Consider the following 17,311-nt stretch of genomic DNA (forward strand, 5'->3'; position numbering starts at 1 on the left):
GTGATATTTGCTTGCTTTTTGCTCTATTTGCTCAAGAAATGCGTTTATTCTATGTACTTTAATATTAAATTATTTTTTACTTGCTATTTTAGATAAATTCATATTTCAGCAAACTCAAAGGAAGAATAGTGCGAATTCACTTGCGAGAAACGTAACGAAAAGACATGCTATTATTGACACCAATGATAAATTAATTTTCGTAATAATTGCTGATTGAAAAACAAGAAATGGTCATGAACTAAACGCAAAATTACAGGTGAAAGGTACTTATTCGTTTAGAGAAACCGTTAAAAATTATATTACTATTATTTACGACAATTTATTATGAATGTTGAAAATATGTATTAATTAAAATAAAAAAATAAACCATTTACTAAAAAGTAAAGTAATGAAGAAAAGATATTTATTCGATTTGGGGACATTACTAGCCAGGATATTATTATTTATACCAATGCTAATTAATATTGATAATATGTATTAACTGAAATTAAAAAAAGTAGTGCGTGGAGTCCCTCCGCGCGGAAGAAGTTAAACTTCGCAACCTGCGACGTTAATTGTAGAAGAATCAGCAGTCGTAGAAGGATCACTAGTTCTATTCAACGACTCTTTTTCCTACTCCGCTCGCTTCCGTGCTCTGTAATCACAGTAATATTGTGCATTTTTCCCACGTGGACCTCTTGAACCAGTGGAAGTGCTTGTGGTTGTCTCATCGTCTCGCCCTGGAAAATGTATTTGTATTAATAATGTATGTGAATGCGTCATAATGTATTTTCAGAAGAGACAACCTAACAATCAATTGATATTCACAAGAGACGTACCTTGACATAACCTTAAATCCGTCGCATTGTCCGTGGGATTGTTTTCACTCTTTTTTTACAATTGTTATCCACTAAATTTGAAAATAAAAAGTACTACCCTATTAAATTATATGTGTATCAAAACAAACTAAAAAAATATTTATAGAAAAACAATACTTTTATTATTTTTATGCTAGTGAGAACCAAAACAATATGGAAATGAATGAGGGAAAACTGGATCCTACCACGTGATTTCCCGGCCAATAAAAATGTATCGTTAAACGTTTAACGCAACCTTGTTGGAAGTCGCATAAGAAGTATAACCTCAATAATATGCTACGTGCTAAAAAGCTAAGTTAATGAAGTTAAGTTAATGAAGAAAATAATCATGGGTAATTGGTCAAGGAGAACCGTAGAAAATCGCCATACACTGATGACGCTTAATTAATTTTGGTAATATGTAGGGGAGAGTGGGGTCAATTGTAACAGGGTACGATTGTAACAGAGCAAAAATTTCGAGTTTCGGGATCTAGATTTGGTTCCTAGGTGGCGCACAAGTTTTATTTAATAAATCTACATGTACACCCCTGCTGGCAACCATTTTTATGTACTTTAGAAAGAGTTACATCAAGAAAGATATTTTCACGCTACATAAGTACTTTTATTGGTATTAGAATATTATATTCTAGCAAAGTAATTTTGTTTAAACAAATAAAAATTATTAACCGAATATGTAAGTGGACACCTTAATTAACATTTCAAAAAAAAAAGATTAGTTTTGTTAATTAACTAGCATTGTTTTTAACAGATGAAGCTGAAATGGCGTCTTGGGGACGATTGTAACAATAAGTAAAGGGACGATTGTAACAGTTGAAAATAAAATTCATAATTTCAATTGCAATTGTTTAACCCCTCAGGTACCATTTCTTATGTTTACAAACCATTACTTAACTCTTTAAGAGCCATCAATAGTTTCCTAGATCATTTATATTATGTTAGATGTGCATTATTTTATTTGTCACCTTTCACAGCATAAATTAAAATTTTTAACCCCTTAAAGTTAAAAGTTTAACCCTTTAGGTCTCTACTCGTTATTATCTTTACTCCTAAAATATCACTACTATTTTGATCAATTAAAGAATATACCACAACTATGATAATATGTATAATTAACTATGTTTTAGTTGAATTTATGAACTGTTACAATTGACCCCGTAAGTGGGGACAATTGTAACAAGTGCACGACTGTCAAAAATTGTTAATAACTAATATAATAACATTTAAAATAAGGTATTTATTTTTTTTCTAGTAGAGGATAGTCTACTTTACTCGTCTGTCAATTAATACTAATAATATATTGGATTTTTGTTAGTTAAAAATAGTTAAATAAAAAATGTTTCAATTGACCCCACTCTCCCCTACTACTGGTATAATGGTAATTGGTGCAGTTTTATTAAGATTTCTACAACGGGTTTTGTGCAGTTACAGAAAATATTTTTCCAGTGGTAGAAAAGATAGTGTATTAATATTTTAAGGAATTATAATTAAAAGAAATTTCTTCTATCCAGTGATTAAATACTTTAAACAGTTAATTAAAGGTTTGATAGAGAAATAATCATGTAAGAATTTCATTTGTTTTTAAAATTTCAGCATTAGTCTACTACCGCTGATAAATGTATTTCGTACAAAAGTTAAATGTTGAAGGGCTAAGCAATAAGTACCAAACATACAAATATAGTCATAATATATTATATTGATATAGTTAGTCTTCGATTATTAAGACTACACAGCAGTGTAGTTTTAATGATCACCAAATATTAATTAATAATGTTAAAACTATAAGGAGTTTTAAAATCGATAGTGTGGAAACAATTATTTTACTGACCCTTGAAAGGGATGCCAGAAAAAAATTTTTGATAGCGGTAAGTTTTTAATATCATGGCCGCGAGCAATATTATCACAGCAAGTGATGGTAAACGCAGTTAATCTCTATTCTGATGGGATAGACTACCCAAAACGTGTTTTACTTATTTTAATATCGTAAAGCAATTTTAAATGGCAACAAATAAAAATTAATTAATTAATTAATTAAATTATTATAGCATACCTTTAATCATCAATTTCGGATTTAGGAGTAATAAGCAAAGTTTACCTCCCATACCTCAGAAAATAGGAGTAATAATCAAAGTTTTGAAGTTAGTTTATCAAAGATAGTTACCGCTCTAATGGTTCAAAACTTTGTTATTCTAATGTTATTATTAATGTTATATTTAATGTGTCTCGTTTCTCTTTATATCTTTAGAATGGTTGATTAAAGGATATCATAGGAGCAAATCTTGCAAAAGTGCATCATAAATGTAATTTTGCCATCCATTTCTATACACACATACAATAAAATACTGTTTCACTGTAAGAATTTTGATTCTAAAAATTTTGGTAAAACAACCGGCCTCAGTCTGTCTATTCAATTAATGGTAAAATTTAGGGTGAAGAACATTTTTTTAAATTTTACGGCTTTTGGAACTGTTTACTGTTGATATGTGGATAAAACCCTGAGTAAAAAACCATAAGGTTTATTTTGCTATTGACAACTAGCATGGTTTCAAAGTCATGAGAAATAATTAACTGGACATTGGAGCCAGGCTTTTCATTAGTTAACAGGCATTAGAGAGTGCAAAACATAAATTGCGGAGTGCAGGATACTGTGAACACATCATGTGTTGAAGGGAATAGGGGAAATAACGTGGTGTCAGCTTGGTAACTCGAGCCTTCGTTCTTGCGGTCATGAGATTGACAGGTTTGACCTCTCTGCTCTAATTTGTAGTACACAGCTACAAGGATATAAGTGGCTTCTTTAGGTGGGTCTAATTGGCGCGAAAAGAATCGGGTTATTTGACCGTAATAGGACTGGGTTATTTAACGGTAATATAGTTATTTGACTGTTTTGTTTGAATATGGAAAAATAACCAATAAAATAATTGTTATTTAACCATTTTTCCAATAAATTTCTTACAGTGTACGATTGCTTTGCATTCTTATGAGAACATCATAAGAACTATGTTAAAAAATAATATTTGTAACATTTGTTTAAAAGTACTCCATGCATACATTATTTTAAAAAGACCTTACAGCTATAGATTTGATGAAAAACCGGAAGTAAACCGTGAAAAAAAATAAAAGCTATTCTTCTTCCTTTTATACAAAATTGAAATCATTTACTTTAAGCGTTTTGCATGTTCCTCACCAAAAATACTATCATGGTAGGTAGAATCTATTCCGGAAAGAATTTAATTCTATTTCATTCTATTTGCGAAATCTTGATAGTAATAGATAAGAAAGAAAGTTCCAGAACAATCTCGAAAAGCAAACGTTTTAGAAAAGAAATTTAACGACTTCCATTTCTTTTCAGTTTCTTTCGAATTTTCCGAAAAGGGAGACATTAGAATAAATTGCATTTGTGTTGAGTTGTAATCGAAAGAACAGCCATCCAAGCATTTGCAAATTGAAATATTTCTCTAATATTCCACTACTCAACTTGATAAGTTTTTTCTCAGTGATTTAAAAATAGTTTATATTTGTCAGAAATTTGATCTCTCACAAATTGAATAAAACCATAAACAAAGTGCAGAAATGGCGAAAATTGTTTCAAATTTGCGATTCTTAACAATAAAAGTCTTTTTAACGCAATGTCTGCAAGTCATTTAAGAAAAGAGCGTTTTCTCAATGGAGAATAGAAAAAGCTGATCACAAAAAGAAGCATAAGGGATCCAAACTTTTAAATAATTTTTCGTTTATTGCTATTCTCTCCTATTCTGTGAATCAAGAATTCAAATCTATCACAGTTAGTTAGGAAAATAAAATGTATTAAAAAGTTCTTCCCTTTAATTTCAATTGCTTCATTAATGTATTCTTACTTAAACTTTCTCTTAATTAAAAGTCGAAATCCATCGATATTTTTTTTTTAATTTGAGAAAGTAAATGTTTGAGTATTTTCTCGTAACTAAATTAAGAGTTAGCGTGAATTAATTATGACCGGGATAGCCTGGTTGGTAGGGCGTTGGGCCCATGTCCAAAAGGTCGTGAGTTTGATCCCCGCTGATTCCCCGTGTAGTAATTGGTGACTGATGCACGTTCAGTCAGTAGGTCACAAATGGTATGGCGTATTTATTATAAGTAAACTAGTGAGTTCCAGATAAAGACTGTGCTTTGGTGAATTAAAAATGTTTTTGGGGCTGGGATAACCTGATTGGTAAGGTGCTGATCCCATGTCAAAGAGGACTTGAGTTCAAACCCCGCTGTCCGAAGACTATTCGTACAGTAAATGGTGCACGATAAATCAATCGGGTTACAAAGCTCTCCATGTTCCCATAACAAATCATACCTCTGGGAGTACTGAATTGGAGGTTGATCGTTCTCTGGTTCAGGTCAAAATTACCATCTGCGGTTGGATGGATAGTGTGGGAATGTGAAATCCCTTTAAAACGGGATATGACGTGTGTATTTCGTCTCCGGATCATTCTCAGAAATGTTTCTCAGATCTTCGTCAATAGCTCACTGTGCAGCTCTAGTGCGACGTAAGTAAAAGAAAGAAAAAATTAGTACATTTTAAAGTAATTATTTAAACCATTACCATTAAGATGCTTAAAACTTAAGGTGCTTAATACATAAATTCCGATCAATAGAACAAAAGTTATTTACGGTACGATATCTTTCTTCTCGTTTTTTACTCAGTGTGTATCACTTCCTCTTATCGTTTTAATATATACAGTATGTAAAACTACCAATTTTTAAACTCTTTTATCAAAAGGGTTTTCAGTGGTAGAAAATTTTATGCTTTAAAATTTATCTTGGGTTTAAAAATTTTTATTTAAAGCACAATGACCTTCACAATATAAGATCCTTTCATTTTTTTTCCAGTATCGCTTAATATGAAACGTATGAGGCCTTCCTGGCTCATGATGTTCTTATAAGTTGATGATTTATTGTAATCATGATGGTAATTACTATTTTAAATTTTAATTGCTTATAATAAAGATTAAAATTGTAATCTTAACGTAAAACTTCTTCTAATTACGATACGTAATTTTTAACTTGCTTTCAATTTCATTTTAACTTAATCAATCAAATCGATGCTTGATAGGAAATAATTTAAGTCAATAGAATTTCTTTACAAGAGAAATTCAGATTATAGTATATAAAATTTGAAAACCAAATGTATTTTTTTCCATTTGCTTATGAACCTTTTCACAGCTTTTTTCTACGTGATGTAGACAACATTACTAATCCAGAGATGCCAACTGCTCCGAACACGCCAAAATAATTTTTAAAAAAAACGGTAAATAACTGCAAAGTAAATTTTGCAAATATTTGACTACTTTTGCTTGCTTTTTAAAAGGTATAACATAGCATAAGTACTATACAGTATTGAATCATATAAGCTTATAATTATTTAGAAATAGTGGTGGATAAAAATCCTACTAAATTGAATTTATTAAACCAAGAATCACAATTGATAAACTACCACTTTAAAATATTTATTCGCTGTCCGGAACAAGTTGGCATCTCTGCTAATCTGTAGTTTTACTAAAATAGATACATTTGTTTACAGGGGGGCAACTGCTCCATTTTTTGCAAAAGTTTTAATAAATTGGTAGCAAATTAAATAGTAAAGCTTATAGATAAAAAAATAATCACTCTTTGAAAGAGTCATCACGAGATAACTGCAAAAAAAAACGCCTTCCATATGAAACTTTGAATTTTTGACTTGTGATGGAAAAACTAAATTTAAAAGAAATTCAAAATTAAAATTGAATTAGTTTTCGTTACCACTAAAAAATATTTTATTACAGCAAGTACGAAGCAAGCTAGCATCTGCATTTTTTTTTTTTATATTTTTTTACAGCAATGCGCAAAACTTTCAAAATAAAAACTTTTGCGATAAAAAGTAAGATTGTTTAGAAAAAAACATATGGTTTTGTCTATTTTCTGTATCTCTATCAATCATAAATTAGCAATATGAAGACCCGTGACAATCACTTTATAACACTGTCAAATCAACCGAAAATTTACAAATTTTTGTTTATAATTTTCTACCGTTTTTTTTTTTTAATATTTTATCGAATCTGGTGCTGTTGGCATCTCTGATATTTATTGGAAGTCTAGAGATAGAAAAAGGTCAGAAGTGGACAAATGGCTAAATGTGAGAACTACTGTAATTCATAGACTTTGACAACAATTTCTAACCACAGATTCTGCAATGACAGCCGAATGCTATAACTGAAAGCCTCCACACGGTTTTTCATAGGAAGTCCGATCAGACCATTGAGAAGGATATCCACTTACTGAACGAGTCATTTAATACAGAATATATTTAAAATAAGAAAGTGGTACAATAAATATATGACTAAAAATTTATTTTATTAATGAATATTACTGGTTTGCCTTATTCACTTGTCAACCACTACAGATTCAATTCTCAAATATGTATTATAACTTTCTCTCAATTACTTTTAAAATAGAATTTGGTTTCATGTTCACTACTGGTTCACTTTTTACATAGTTTGCGCAGACTAGGGTAAACCAACCAGTGAAGGAACACTACTCAGTGAAGAAACATTTAATATATATTGATTAAAAATAAGAATTTGAAAGTTTTTCTTTAGATTGATTGGTAACAATAGCTTTCTACCAAACAATAGGAAGCCATCTTTTTTTTATGGCTTTTGATGTAGGAGGCTTTTTGATGTAGGAGGTGATGCCTGAACTGACTCAGAATTGCAGTTCTATTCCTTCGTGCACATAAGGATAAAGTCATCAGCCATCACATCACCTCCTACACCAAGAAGCCTCCACACGGTCTTTTATAAGTAGTCCGCTCAGACTGTTTAAAAAATGAACCAGTTGGGCGCATGAACCCAAAACTTTTTATAAAAGTAATTGAGAGAAATTTATCTTATAAAGTTGAGAATTGAATCTGTAGTGGTTGACAAGTGAATAAGGCAAACCAATAACATTCATTAATTTAAAAAAATTTTAGTCATATATTTGCTACCACTTTCTTATTTTGACTAGATTTTGTATTAAATGACTCGCATACCTGCCAACTTTCAATCCCTTCCATTACCATTTTTCCCAGTGGTATTAAAATGGAATTAGAACTTCAATTTGAAGCAAACAAATGGGTTGCATTTGAAAAAACTTAAGTTGACAACCATGACTAACTAACTAACTAATCAAATTTTTTCAGAGTACCTATCCATGTATGGATATCTGCTCTTTCATCTAAATTGGATAGTATGTGGTGGAAGGGAAGGGAGGTGCTGCGTTATCATTAAGTTAAATCTCAGAATGAACAATAATTGATAAAATCAAGTCTAAGTCATACATAAAAATAAGTCGCAAGTTGATACATAATATAGGGAACAAATTGAAGATAAAGATAAAGAAAGAATATTTACACTATTTACAAATTTACAAAAGGGGGAAGACTCCCTGTGCACTCTCTCGCCTCCCACCGGTATAACCGGGCTTGATTGGTGCAGAGAACGTAGTTTGTCTAGGGCAGTGGGGATAGTCATGATTATCCGAAATGCTTAGAGAGAACACAGTCGCTTAAGAAAAAAGCGGTTATCGGGCTGAAATTTTTATTGTCATCTATGAAATCAATGTCTAATAACTTATTGAATTTACACGTTGAACAATTTTTGGCACCTTTAAAAAAGGATGCATTGAGTTTAAAAAGGTACTCGTCTATTTTGTCGATTTTGAGGTCATTATAGAGGGTGTTATTTCTGACAAACCAGGGAGCCCCAGTGATTCGTCTTAGGGTTTTGTGTTCGAAGACTCTGAGTCTCTTTCTTTGTGTATTTGTAAGCGTCCCCCATGCCGGGGATGCATAGCTGAGGATTGGTCTTATGCACATAAGATAAATGTGCCTTTTCGTGTTTAAAGCCATTTTGCTATTGCTATTTAATATGGGTTTCAAAGCTTGATAAGCAGCTTCAGCTTTTTTAAGTATATTAGAGACGTGATATTTCCAATTTAGGGTGCAGTTTATAGTGATACCCAAATAGTTTGCTTTAGAGACTTTGGGAACTTCTTCGTTGAATAATAAGATTTTTTCGTAGTTTATAATTTTCTTTTTATATGTTTTGCGAATAATGAGAAGGTTTGATTTGGAGCTATTGATTTTAACCTTCCACCTGCTGCACCAGGCTTCAATATCTTTTACATTGTTTTGTAGTCTTTTAATTGCATTATTTACATTTAAGGATCGGCTGAGTATCGCGGTATCATCCGCATAGAAGGCTGTTTGAATATTTATATCTCCCCTGTTAACTGGGAAGTCTGAGCAGTATATTAGGAAGAGAATGGGCCCCAGAATAGAGCCTTGTGGTACGCCTGCTTGTATTTTTCTCCTTGTAGAGAAATGGTCATTAATTTTAATTTGAAATGTTCTATTGATTAAATAATTATTAATAATATGAACAAGATCATCAGGAATATTTTGCTGTATCATTTTATATATAAGACCAGTATGCCATACTCTGTCGAACGCTTTAGCGATGTCCAACATGAGTAAGGCAGTGGCTTGTTTTTTGAAGAATCCTTCACTAATAAATTCAAGTATTCGAATCAACTGTTTAGTTGTGGAGAGGTTTTTCCGAAAACCGAATTGTTCGTTCGGGAGAAAGCTTAATAGTGGGTAAATTCGATTTAATAAAATTCTTTCCATGATTTTAGATAGTGAAGATAAAAGACTAATCGGTCTGTAATTTTCTGCGTTTAAATGATTTTTCCCTGGTTTTGGGAATAAGATGATAGTAGCATGCTTCCAGTGATTTGGAAAATAACACTGTTTGATGCTTGCGTTGATTATGTTAGTGAGTTGGTTCAGTCTTAAGGGGGGTAAATTTTTAATCATGATATTGGTGATGTTATCGTAGCCGGGGGCTTTCTTCTTATTTAGTTTTTTGATGATGTTTTTGATTTCGTCATTATCCGTATAACTCATTGAGTTATTAATTTGATTTTTACTGAAGTAGGTATTATAGGTAGATATAATTTGTTGATCTGAGGATTTATCATTTGGTTCTTTATTTGGAGAAAATTGTTCTTCGATTGAGTTTGCAAATATTTCTGTCTTGTCTTTGTCTGCATAAATTTTTCCATTACCACTGTTTAGAGGCATGTTTATCGTTTTATTTGCTTTGAGGGATTTAACCATTTTCCATACGGAATTATCGCTTGTATTCATGCCAATGATTTTTTCGTTCCAAACGTCTTGTCTGTATTCGGTAAGTTGTTTATTAATTGTTTTTTGAAGTCTGTTAATTTCTGTTTTAACGATAGGGTTATTTGTTTGCTGATATTCTTTTCTTAGTCGATTTTTAGTTCTAATTTGTTCCTTAATAAAATTTGGTATAATTTTATAATCGGCTCTGACTTTTGTCTCTTCTGTAGCTTCTGTGTACGCATTGTATAAGTCAGTAGTTAGGTTTTTAATATCTTCTTCAATGTCGGCTTTGTTATTTAGGTTTTTCTTAAAATATGATAAGTTTAGAATATTTTTGTACAGAAGCCAGTCTGTTTTCTTCCTAGTGATGATTTTTTCTTCCTTATTAAAACAGGTAGTAGCAATTACTGGATAGTGATCACTGCTTAATTCGTGGAGTACCTCTAATGAAATGGGGGTATTGGAGTTTGTGATTAAAATATCTAAAATTGAGCTATTTTTAGAATAGTAGGTTGGTTCGTCTGGAGCGAATAAATTTAAGTTGAATTTATTGATTAGAATGTTTAGCTTCCTGCCACTATCATTTGTTTTCGCACATCCCCAATTTATATGTTTTGAGTTAAGATCTCCAACCACAATAGATTCGAAATTTATTGGAAATAAGTCCTTTATAGTGTCTTCCTGTATAGGGTGTCCGGGGGGGTTGTACATGCTCGTGATTTTAATTTTTCTGCTATTTTGAAGTGTGATTACAATAGAGACTTCTTCATAGCCATTTAAATTGTTCTGACTGAATAGTGTGGAGTTGTAGCATCTTTTAACATATAAAGCAGTACCTCCGCCTCTGCTTGTTGTACGGTCACATCTAAAAAGGTTATAATTAGCGATTTTACATTTATTAAATTTATTTAGGTGGGTTTCATTTATAGCTAGAATGTCCAGATCATACTTATAAATAAAATTTTTTGTTTCTTCTAGTTTGTTATTTAGGCTATGTGCATTCCAGAATGCGATCTTCAGTGGAATAAATTTATTTTTATTTAGATCCATATTTGATATCTAGTTTTGTTAGGGAGTCAGCTATTTCTTTTGCTATGATGGTTAAAGCTGTTAGCTTGTCCGCTACTTCTTTAGCCTCTTTAATTTTTTCTTCGGCTGCGGAGATGGAATTGGTAGTTTGCTCTTTTAGTACCGCGGCCGCGTACGTTTTGCTTTCGAAAACTGCCTTCCTGGTCGGAGGTTGTTTATTTTTATTTTTGTTATTTGAGATGGCTAAGTATGTCGGGCATTGCCTAAAACTTGCAACATGGTTGCCCTGACAGTTTGCACATTTTGGAGAGTCTTCCTTTGTTTTATTACAATCTTTAGTAAGGTGTTGTTCCGCGCATTTGACGCACTTAGGGTCGTGCCTGCAGCCATTCTGAGAATGTCTAAAAAGTTGGCAGCGATGGCACTGCGTGGGCCCTTGGCCTCTTCCTCTGTATTTTTCGATTTTAACTCCACAATTTAGTAGATATTCTATTTGCCAGATTTCTTTGCTTTTTTCGCATTTTTTGAGTGTGACTAAGTAGAGAGGTATGTTTATTCTGTCTCCATTAACCCTTTTTGTTAATTGGACTACATTCTCTGGTGTGATATCATGCTCATTTCTTAATGCTAAATTAACTTCTTCAGAGCCGATTTCTTTCGGTACTCCACGAATGACGATTTTTATTAGTCTATCCTCTGGTAAGGAGTAACTGTGATATTTAATATTTGAATTTTCCAGGACTTGGACTATGGCCCTGTGTGCATCAGGGGTCCTAGTTTTAATATTCATTCTGTCCCCTACAGTTTTACCTGTAAATTCACTTACGTTCATTTCTTTCATTTTTGCGAGAAAATTTTTCCAGTCAAAGTTAGGGTCTATAATGACTATCGGTGGGTTGGTTGCTGTTTTTCTCGGTTTTCTGAAATTATTAGCTTTTTTATTACTATCAATTTCCATGTCATTAGAATTTTTGTTTTCTTCTATTTTGTTAGTTTCGTTGTCTGAAACATCTGAATTATCTGAAATAGCTATTTTCTTCCTTTTGCTCGGATTGGTTATAATTGAGAGTTCTGGGTAATCCTCAGTTTTTTCTCCTGTGTTACAATTTTCGTTTTTATCCGTGTTTAATTCTTCTAGTGCAGAGAATTTATTTTCGCTAATGAAATTTACTTTGGCAATATTAGTTTTACGGCCGGATCTTTTTATTGGGAAAGGAGCTGGGGGGTTATCCCTAGTTTGTTTAATCTTGATCAATTTTGGTTTTTTAGAACCATTTTCGAGAATTTGATCGTTTAACTTTTGAATATGCTGTTCAAGATTTGCTACTCGATTACCCATCTCTGTTGTAGAGTTAAGTAGGGTTTCAATATATCCTGTTAAAATTGAGATAACTGTTTGGTGTATCTCATTTTGAATAGTTGGTGCAAAGACATTTTTAATGTTATTTACACTATCTCTAATTTTCGATAAATCGTTATTTTCGTCTGGGGGAACTAGGATAAGTTCGGTATTGTTATCCACGTTTAGGGTTATTTGCTCTATTTGATTTTCATCCGAATTTTCATGTGTATTCGATGAAATTGATTTCTGGCCCTTAAATGGACCTTTTTTTGCAGTAATCCTATCCTGATCGGATATAGAATCCATAAGATCTTCCCATTCCGTGGTTAAATTGATCTTTGTAGGATCAGAAATGCTATTAGATGCCATCAGTTGAGTCGCACTAATTTCCGTGTCTACCCCGAAGACATGACTCCGACTCGTGCCTTAGTTGATATCGGAAAGACAATTCAAAACGATCTTACCTTTAAAGGAAACTTTGGATCTATCACAAGACAATTTTAATCGCACAACCTATTCTCAGGCAGCAACTTGCTCGAAGTCACTCTGCACTCCCTCCGACAACCATGATAGTAACGCATATTAATATATGTGCTTAATTTTTGTAAGAATAGTGGTGATCAAAATCATTTAAAAATTAAGTTCATAAAAGAAAAAATAGTATATTCTATTTACTACCACTTTAAATTTGAAAATAAAATCCTCCGGAAAATCCGGAAGAGTTGGCAGGTATGGACTCGGTCGGAAAGTGGATATCCAGAGATGCCAACTTGCTCCGGACAGCAAATAAATATTTTAAATTGGTAGTTTATCAATTGTGATTCTGGGTTTAATAAATTCAATTTAGTAGATTTGTATTCACCACTATTTCTAAATAATTCGTAGGCTTATATATTCACCACATTCTAGTACATGTGTCCTGCTATACCTTTTAAAAAGCAAGAGAAAATAGTCAAATATTTGCAAAATTTACGTTGTAATTATTTACCGTCTTTTTAATGATTTTGGCATGTCCGGAACAGTTGGTATCTCTGGATATCCTTCACAGTGGTCTGATCAGACTACCTATAAAAAACCGTGTGGAGGCTTTCAGTTATAGGAGGCGTTGGCTCAGGTCCACTCTTAGTGCAGCCACCTGAAGATTAGTGTCAACGTATACTGTGCGTAGAACGCTTCACGAACATGGTTTGTTCGCTTGGAGACCAGCCATTCGCGCACCACTCTCATCGTGCCCTAAAAGTGAACGTTTGAGTTGGACGCAGCAGCATATCCACAAGAAGGCTGACTAAAGAAAGGCTGTTCTGTTCACGAATTAGTCAAGTTTCAGCCTCCAAAGCGATACTAAGCGCTTTTTAATTTGTAGAGATCAGAGGACCTGTTATCATCCATCAAACATCCATGACAGAGATGCATACCAAGTAGGCAGCGTCTGTGTGTGGGGTGTTATCTCTTTGGATTCACGTACAGACACACATGTGGAACCGTGTATTCTCATCATTGTAAAAATGACATTCTTAATGTTTATATGCACTCCCATACAGGGGCAATAGGTGATGATTTCGTGCTATACGATGAGAACGGAACGTTGCTTAGGGCTCGCATCGTGGATGATTATCTTCAGAAGCAAACAATTCAGCGCATGGAGTGGAGAGCTCAATCACCAGGCTTGAATTCGATCGAGTGCTATTTGCGATTTCTTAATTATATCTTTTAATCAGAGACATTTAGGAAATGAAATTTTGTCACTTGTTTAAAGGAATCTATTGTTTTAAAGTCATCTATAAACGATTCAGTTTTATCAAATATTTTAAGGATAGCATCAATATTTGCTGTATTATAGCTTTAATCAAAAAATTTGAACATTGCGCGTTCTGTAATACTTAATTATTTTTCATTCGTTATGCCAGGTCATCTGAGTGATCAGCGTGATCGTTGCATTATAGGTGGACTACGTAACCACATCAGTAATCCTAAAGGCCTGGTTTCTTAGGACAGGACGCCGTCAGCTGGAAATCAGCGCTAACCTCTGATTGGTCCATTTGTGAGCTTGATAGTACACGTCATCGAACGCTCATCTTGAACTACAATTGCCGTCCAACTCAACTGCAGTTGGATTACAACGTGACGTTAACCACAGAAGCAATGGCGGACAACATCCAACAGCACATTGAAATCAGCCAAGATTTTGATTTCGACATTAAACATAGCTTCTTCATTAAACATAGCACTCTTCATTTAGCTCAGCTATAATGTGTTTTTTCTTGAACAAAGTCATTATTTGTTCTCTAAAACACTGGTCGACAAAAACAAAATCAATACAAATTCGAAATAAATATTTGTTTACGTTATTAACGCATGCGCAATGAGAGATAATGTCTGCGTTAAACCGACTGCTCAAGCTGAGCTAACAAAAAAGTATTTTTTTGGCGTCAGCTCTACGTCAACTTTCCGCTGACGCCCAGATAAGGCGCTAGTTCTAAGAAACCAGGCCTTGAGCTAACAAACCAGTATTTTGTTGGCGTCAGCGGGACGTTGACGTCCCGCTGACGCCCAGATAAGGCGCTTGTCCTAAGAAACCAGACCTTAAGGTTAACTGAAATCACCTGTCTTTTTTGTTAACAGTTTTGCTTTTAAAACGTGTTAGTAAACTAAATAATTGAAAGTCAACTGTAATTGAATAATAAGAAAGAATAAGTTTGTACTGAAAATCATAAAGGAGAAATGATACTATTTTGTTGAGAACATAAACATTAAAAAAACCACAAGTACTATTGTGAACGCCAATGATAATTAATTTTGGCAATAGTTACGAATTGAAGTATAATTAAAAGCTAAGTCTTAAAATTCAAAATCAATGGAGAAATCGCACTAATTGGTTTAAGAGAGCTTAAAAAATTGGCATACTATTATTGAAGTTAATTAATTTATTATTCTTGGTAATAGGTACTATTGAAATAAAAATTGAGATATGCACTAAAAATTAAACTTAACAGAGAAAATGTACCTGTCTATATGGGGAACCGTATAGACATACGGTCATATGGGGAACAGTAAAAACTCGACGCATTTGTATTAATATTAATAATTCTTTACTGTAATAGTAGGCACTAATAGCATTATGAAATTTGATGCAGCTTCAATATGTACTAATTATACTCTTATATAGGTAAAAAGTATGTTATGAGTAAATTTAGTGCTAATTACAGTTGTATCAATACAGTACTTTTTTATGATAGATACTGAAGGAATAGGTTTTGAAAAAGAAATACTATGAATAACTAAGTGTGTAATTTGCTTAATCTATTACTGTAAAGTCACTAGAAGGGCAACAAATTATAATGAATTACTATTATAGTTTGATTACTTGTGTCGTTATTTGTCTTATATTGTGTATAATTTATATATATTATGTATCATAATTGTGTATAATTATATTGTGCATGATTTCATGATTCTTTATTTACACCCCATTCGAAAAAAGGGTATTCAGCTAATTAGTAATATAAAGATTCTAACTCGAAAAAATACTCGTACTAAATTGTAAATTTTTAGACTTAACAACTTAACAATTAGTTATTTTAAGCTTTACTTTTCTGTAACATTAAAATTCGAAGTTATCAGCATCTGTGTTTTTTAAAAATGAAAAAATATAAAACTATTAATACCCTGATATTAGAGAATGTTTCTCACTTTAATCCCCAAAAGTTAATTTCTTTCCACCATAATTGGAAGAAAAAATTTAATGATTTGAAAAATAATTTATGGTAGAAAATTCTTACGGAACAAAAAAAAAATGAATTTTTCTTGAAAGTAAGATCAAGTATTGTTAAAAATTTAATTTCATTACTTATATTTCCAGTAACTAGTGTTTAAATACCCATGGGGCAATTTAAAGAAATCGTTAACATTATTTCTTATTTCATGAACCGTTATTTTTTTTCTATTTCGCATTATTATTCTCTCTAAAAAAATTAACAATGGACTTTTTATTTTTTTCTCGCTTAGTGAAGTACGACAAACAATTACCCATGCTATTAGATGGCTAAAAAATATTTTTTTCTTTAAAAAAAAAGAACTTTCCTTTAAGTAGGAAATAACTACGAGTTCTGAATGATTAATTTTTCGAAAGAAAATTTTCTTGTTTTATATATTCCTCCCGCTAAATTAGTCTTTTACCATTTTCTCGCTATCAATAATATTTTTTTCTACAAAAAGTGATGTTTTCTTCTTAAATTTTATTTTTATGTCTTATCGAAAATGTGTTTAGAAAACTAATCAATTATATTTGTTACATACAAGGGTGCGAAAAAATAATGAAAACACTTTTATACTAACTGTATAATAGCAATCTTTCTTTTAGCAGTAAATGTTTTGGAAGATGACTATATATATATATATATATATATATATATATATATATATATATATATATATATATATATATATATATATATATATATATATATATATATATATATATATATATATATATATATATATATATATATATATATATATATATATATATATATATATATATATATATATATATATATATATATATATATATATATATATATATATATATATATATATAAAGTTCAAAATGAAGATTAAAAAAAATTGAGATTAAAAAATTATAGACAAATGAAAAAGGGGGAAAAATAATAATTAAAAAAATAACAAACAACTGATTTTTAAAAAAAATGAAATTTTATTTAAAAAAAGCCGGGACAAAAAGATATAATCTTTTCATCAGCCCACACGGATATATCCGCAAAAAAGAGTGCTTTCTGATATTGTATCAATATAGCCAAAGCAAAATATATTAATACAATAGTGTGGGGTGATTTTACAATAGTGTGAGGTAATTTTAGTCACGGATTGCCCCGAAATGGATTTGCACAT

The sequence above is a fragment of the Parasteatoda tepidariorum genome, chromosome 5 (genome assembly GCF_982258835.1).
Source record: "Parasteatoda tepidariorum strain Cologne lab strain chromosome 5, Ptep-v5.0, whole genome shotgun sequence".
In the NCBI taxonomy this organism is placed as follows: domain Eukaryota; kingdom Metazoa; phylum Arthropoda; class Arachnida; order Araneae; family Theridiidae; genus Parasteatoda; species Parasteatoda tepidariorum.